The sequence below is a fragment of the Garra rufa genome, chromosome 11 (assembly GCF_049309525.1).
Source record: "Garra rufa chromosome 11, GarRuf1.0, whole genome shotgun sequence".
Taxonomy (NCBI): Eukaryota; Metazoa; Chordata; class Actinopteri; order Cypriniformes; family Cyprinidae; genus Garra; species Garra rufa.
In genome coordinates, this window is record NC_133371.1 from 24,697,371 (window position 1) to 24,704,278 (window position 6,908).

Genomic DNA, 6,908 nt, shown 5'->3' on the forward strand with positions numbered 1-6,908 from the left:
CTCAGTTTTTCATTTATGTTCTTCACTGTAAGTAAGCAAGAGCAAAGTAAAAAGACAGATGGTAAATATACAAAGTAAAGGAAATTACACCAGGTAATAACCAGCGAAGGCCTGTGAGAATTTTTTCAGGAAGACTAATACTGTATGTAAATCAATGTTGATCAAAATGGTTTTGCTGATAATCATGCTCTTAGGCACACATGTTTTCTTTGCATACAAAAAGTGTTCTCGTAGCTTCATAAAATTTAGGTTGAACCAATGATTGCAAATGGACTATTTTAACAATGGCCTTACTACCTTTCTGGGCCTTACACATGGTAGATGCGTTGCTGTCTAGGGTCAGAAAGCTCTCAGATTTCATCAAAAATTAAGATAAATTAAGGTATTTGTGTTCCAAAGATGAACGTTCGTACTGGAAGTTGGAAGTTCTTACTGGTTTGGAATGACATGAGGGTGAGTAAATAATGACAGAATTTTTATTTTTGGGTGAACTATCCCTTTATTACAAATATATATTGCAAATAAAATAACAAATTTAGGGTAAAATGACAATTTACAGTAAACTGAATAAAATAATTGTTTTTTTTTTCCTGATTTGTTTCTATTGCTATTCAAATTACCTCCATGTTGTTTAACCGTGTTTATAAATATTCAAAAGATGGCTTTTTTTCTGTTTTCTCACATGAATATGGTACTTTCCAAGTCAGTTTGGTAATAAGCAACGTGTTTATGCTTTTCTTCTCTAGCATTTGAGCAGCAACTAAAAACTCTCATGGGTTACCATGCATGAAGAAAAAAACACTATTTTTTTTTTTGCATTATTTGTATCTGATTCATCTATTTCATCCATTTGGCAAACTGATTACAACAATTATCACTTTATTTGTTACATTCATTTTTAACAAATCTGTGAGGAGGCTGTGAAAATCCTCCTCTGACGGCCGTCTACCGCTAACAGCATCAAAGCAAACAGCTCGAGTGAAACCCCTGAGAGATCTTTCAAAACAAGCCAGTTCCTTCAAAGCGTAAATGCAAGATTAGTAATCATTTTGTGCTATATGCAGGATGCAGTTCATTTTTGAAAATATAATAGGGCCTAAAAGACATCAGTCTGAAAATAGATAATTGTAAGGTTAAAAACTCAAAAATATGTACAGTATTTGTATAACATAGAATGTAAAGCGCAAGGACATTAACTTGTATAACAAACAAAACAGATTGCATGATTTTTTTTTTCACAGAAAAGTGTGGGTCCCAGTTTTCAACAGATCATTTGTGATGCATTCACTAGATGTTTTATGTAATTTAAAGGGTCTCAAATGACCATACACACCAATATCAGTGAAAAATGCTAGAGTTATTCCGGTGAAATTCAATTTTTTTTTTTATGAAGAGACGAAAAGGAGAGCATTAGTGATTATATAGCTGTAGTGCTTTACAATGGCGCATCCCTAATTCCTTTCCACTCTCATGTCTCGAGCCTCTGGGACCTTCACATTTTGTCATGAGTGGCTCTTGTCAACCCTTCACAAGTCAATGTTATTTGAAAGATAAAGCCCATCGGAAACCACTTTTACACCAAATAATGATACCTGCTGTTTTTCCCCTCTCTCCCTTTATGGCTTTAAATGAACAAGATCTTCATTTTACACCACAGATATGAAGAGAGAGAGATGTGTTTCTTTGAAAGTGCGGATGCTATTAGACAGATTAGCCATCGCACCATCCTCTGTTTTTATTAAATCAACTCAGCAGGAGATAACGGTTTCAGTGTTCTCCTGGAAGATTCTTATTTCCTATACCATTTTCATTATCACACAATTCAGTTCCACGAAGAACTTTTCCAATTCATTGCTAACTCATCTTATTAATTTGGTGGTATGTATTCCCGGAAGAAAAAGCAAGCAGCTGAACTGCTGATGACTTCTGAGAAGCAATAGTGGGAATTATTATGATGCATGAAATTGCAGTCTACTGCCTAGTTTACTAGTGTATTCCTATATTCCCAGCAAGTGATTCAATGCTTGAGTTTCTGTTTTCATGGGAAAGGAAAAAAAAGTTTCCCCTGTCCTCTTATGAGAAAATGTTTCTTTCAACCAAGGGCAATTTATGGAGAAGACAGAACCATCAGAGTACCGTATATGAACATGCCTGCCACTAATCTCTAATAAAATATACATGTGTTTTAAAAAATCACTGCACATTATTCATATTTTAACATGATTTATCATTTATAGGTAATAACAGTAATCAGTATTCAAATTGTGTCAGAGCTCCTGAGGCTCCTCCAGGGTGCTAACTGAGAGGTAAACACCTAAAAAATAAAAAAATAAAAAGATCTGCATGTGGTGCACTGGCATGTAGAGGAAATGTATAACCTTTTCTGAAGCACTAATTTAAAAGTGACTAAGCAAAAATAATAATAATAATACAAAAAATTACAAAAAAAAAGTCAAAATTTTGAGAATAAAGTCGAAATTACAAAAATTATATCGTAGCAATTAAAGTTATAATATTTTGAGAGTACAGCTTGCGCATGAAAATGGCCCAGATTGGGAGCACCAGGAGAAGTTGCCAGGCCACCGGAATTTATTTAAATATAGGCTATGTGTTAAACTCTCTATCTTTGATTGCATTCATTAGGACCTATTTGTAGTGTGCCAGCCACCCAATAGCAATAAGCTTTGTGCTTTTTCTATTTTAAATATAAAAGAAAGTCTCAGCTTTCAAAATGTGTCAGTTTTATAGTGAAATACAAACAATGTGCCTTGCAATTATGTCTTTTTTACACTCTTTAATGTAGCGGGATAGATTCACGAGTTCGCCCTTACATCTAATCTGCTTGAGCGAGCATTAAGCATATTTTGGCGTGCTGTCCGGGGGAAGGGTTCCGGGCCGGAATACAGGCCGGAACCAGAGAACTCCCCCTGCTAGTGTAGGATCGAAACAGATTAGAAGTGGGGAGTAGGGGTGGAGGAGGGATGCCAAGAAACTATCGCTGGATGGAGGTAAGACGGCTGGTAATATATAGAGGATGCGCTGATTGAATGATTGGTTAAACAGGTTGCACCTGTGCCGAATGGGTTGATTATCTGATCGTGCTCCTCCTGAACCTTGTTTAATCAAACATCATTTCACGAGTTCGCCCTTACATCTAATCTGCTTGAGCGAGCATTAAGCATATTTTGGCGTGCTGTCCGGGGGAAGGGTTCCGGGCCGGAATACAGGCCGGAACCAGAGAACTCCCCAAAGAAGCTTTTATGCATAGGACAGCTGCCACAAAGCAAGAAATTTAGGTAGCCCCCCCAAAATATGCGTAGAACTAAATTTATGTAAGGAAAAGGAGGAGAGTGCCAATTTTTTTTTTTTTTTTTTTTTTTTTTTATATAAACGATTCGATGGTCGGATGTGGCCCCCTAGCTGCGACCGAAGGGAGCCGCGACTCTGCTGCACCGGGAGGGAAAGCCCACCCGTCGTCGAGTACGCAGCGTAACTCGAGCGACGGATAGGGGGCTCACACTGCGACCGAAGGGAGCCACGACTCTGCTGCACCGGAAGGAGGGGGCCTAGTCCGACCCTGAAATGGGCAAAATGAGGCGATTGGTGGAGGGACCCTCACTGCTTCCGAAGGGAGCTTCGGCTCTGCTGCACCGGAAGGGAGGGTCTCCCTTGCGAGGTGCCTCGGATGGAGGGCTCCCACTGTGACCGAAGGGAGCCGTGACTCTGCTGCACCGGCGGGGAGAGCCCGTCCGCTGTAGAGTACGCAGCGTAACTCGGCTGACAGACGGAGGGCTCACGCTGCGACCGAAGGGAGCCACGGCCCTGCTGCACCGGAAGAGGGAGCCCAGTCCGATGCTGAATAGGCAATAAGATGAGACGATTGATGGAGGGACCCTCGCTGCTTCCGAAGGGAGCTGCGGCTCTGCTGCACCGGAAGGGAGAGTCCCCCTTGCGAGGCGGGTTTTGTTTTATTTATTTATTTATTTTTATTTATTTTTTTTTTTTTATTTTTTTTATATGAATAAAGACGATTGGTGGAGGGACCCTCACTGCTTCCGAAGGGAGCTGCGGCTCTGCTGCACCGGAAGGGAGAGTCCCCCTTGCGAGGTGCGTCGGATGGAGGGCCCCCACGCTACCGAAGGGAGCCGCGACTCTGCTGCACCGGGAGGGAGAGTCTGTCCGCTGCCGAGTACGCAGCGTAACTCGTGTGACAGACGGAAGGCCCCACACTGCGACCGAAGGGAGCCGCGGCCCTGCTGCACCGGGAGGGGGAGCCCATTCCGATGGTGAATGTGTAAAAATAAAGCGATTGATGGAGGGACCCCTTCTGCTTCCGAAGGGAGCTGCGGCTCTGCTGCACCGGAAGGAAGAGTCCCCCTTGCGAGGCGGGGGTTGGCGCGTCGGATGGAGGGCTCTTACTGCAACCGAAGGGGGCCGCGACTCTGCTGCACCGGGAGGGAGAGCCCGTCCGCCGTCGAGTACGCAACGTAACGTGTGACAGACGGAGGGCTCACACTGCGACCGAAGGGAGCCGCGGCCCTGCTGCACCGGAAGAGCCCCGTCCGACGCTGGATAGGCAATAAAATCGGCGATTGATGAAGGGACTCTCACTGCTTCCGAAGGGAGCTGCGGCTCTGCTGCACCGGAAGGGAGAGTCCCCCTTGAGGGGAGCGTCGGATGGAGGGCTCCCGCTGCGACCGAAGGGAGCCGCGGCCCTGCTGCACCGGAAGAGAGAGAGCCCCGTCCGACGCTGGATAGGCAATAAAATAGGCGATTGATGAAGGGACTCTCACTGTTTTCGAAGGGAGCTGCGGCTCTGCTGCACCGGAAGGGAGAGTCCCCCTTGAGGGGAGCGTCGGATGGAGGGCTCACGCTGCGACCGAAGGGAGCCGCGGCTCTGCTGCACCGGAAGGGGGAGCCCAGTCCGATGCTGAATAGGCGATAAAGATAAGGCGATTGATGGAGGGACCCTCTTCCGAAGGGAGCTGCGGCTCTGCTGCACCGGAAGAGCGAGTCCCCCTTGCGAGGCACGTCGGATGGAGGGCTCCCACTGCAACCGAAGGGAGCCGCGACTCTGCTGCACCGGCAGGGAGAGCACATCCGCCGTCGAGTAGGCAGCGTAACCCGAATGACAGACGGAGGGCTCACGCCGTGACCGAAGGGAGCCGCGGCCCTGCTGCACCGGAAGGGGGAGCCCCGTCCGATGCTGGATAGGCAATAAAATAGGCGATTGATGGAGGGACTCTCACTTCTTCCGAAGGGAGCTGCGGCTCTGCTGCACCGGAAGGGAGAGACCCCCTTGCGAGGCGACGAGCGTCGGATGAGGGGTTCCCACTGCGACCGAAGGGAGCCACGACTCTGCTGCACCGGCAGGGAGAGCACATCCGCCGTCGAGTAGGCAGCGTAACCCGAATGACAGACGGAGGGCTCACGCCGTGACCGAAGGGAGCCGCGGCCCTGCTGCACCGGAAGGGGGAGCCCCGTCCGATGCTAAATAAGAAATTGAATTTGACGGCTGGTGGTGACAATGATTAAATTTAACATACAACGGGGTGGTTGGAGTCGACGACAAATTGAGGATACAGTGCAGATTTAGCTTGCGCGTCCCCAAATTGAAAGTAATAAAAGGGGTGTGATAAAGTTAAATTAGAGAAAGGAGGTTAAATGTCAATGTAGTAGCCTTTCGTAGTAAATCTGATGCCGTTGAATTTAGACGTTATTGTGGTTTCCGAAAATCTCCAAGCCAAAGAAATTGCTTGGAGGATAAAGTCGAGTGACGTGTCAAGGAGCGGTTTCAAGGGATGAGTTATGGGAATATGAGTTGCGAATAGTGAGGTACTGGGGTTGGCGATTGGCCCGCCTCCAGATCCAGTGCTCTGAATTTTTTGCAAGAATCTGGAACTTGATGATATTAGGCCCAGGGGGTGGTTCCAGAGCGACAGCATTCAGTGGAGTAAGTAGTGGGACTGCTGTGAATAATACCAAGGTTTAGATTGAAAAGAAGGATCAGAATGAAGATAGGGCGGTGCCATAACAGTTTGTGGAGGCAGCCTCACGCATGGATTAGCCCCTGGTTACTGATAGGGAAAAGGAGTAGCAGGAGGGTAAGAGTAAGAGGTCTTGAGCGGCCAGTGGAGGCAGCTTCACTCTAGCGTCTGCTGCAGGAGATAGAAGGAAAGGCATGGGAAATATAGGAGAAAAAGCCATGATAGCGTGCAGTGTGAGGAGTGGCCGAGTCTGGGGCGCGGCCTAGGCTTGCTGATGACCTGCTTCATCCTGATGCTTAAGAGCCAGAACTTGACCTGGAGAAAGACAACATTATTTTGAATGAAGTAGAAAGCTGTGAGGGAGAGGAGCATGGGCCGCAATTGTCAGGGAGGTAGCCTCATACTTAAATAGGGCTAGTGTCTGCTATGGGAGCTGGATGCCACTGAAAAGAAAGAGGTTATTAGTAACAGGAGGAAAAGTCTGAGATGTGTGGGCCTAAGTTGCAAACACAGACAGCCTCATGCCTCCTTCATTGGGAAGCGAGTACGGTTTGAGACATCTTGAAGAGCCTGTGTAGCCTGCACAGCAAGTGAAAGCGGCCTCGCACTAGCGTCTGCTATGGGAGCTGTAGGCCACAGAAAAGGAAAAGGGATTAGAAGTAACGGGAGGAAAACACTGAGATGTTAAGGCTTGTTGCAAGCGGAAGCAACTTCGCTTTTGTTTCGGCTGCTGTAGCTGTAGGTCACTGAAGCTTGAGATGTGCGGAAGAAAATGCTGGAGAGTCTGTGCAGCCTTTACAGCTTGCGGAGGCAGCCTTATGTTTGTTTTCGCTGTTTTAGCTTTGGGTCACGGGAAAGGGGAGTGGTTTGTGGTGCTATGATACATACCGATGTTTTACTTCTTCAAAGAGCAAACATTTC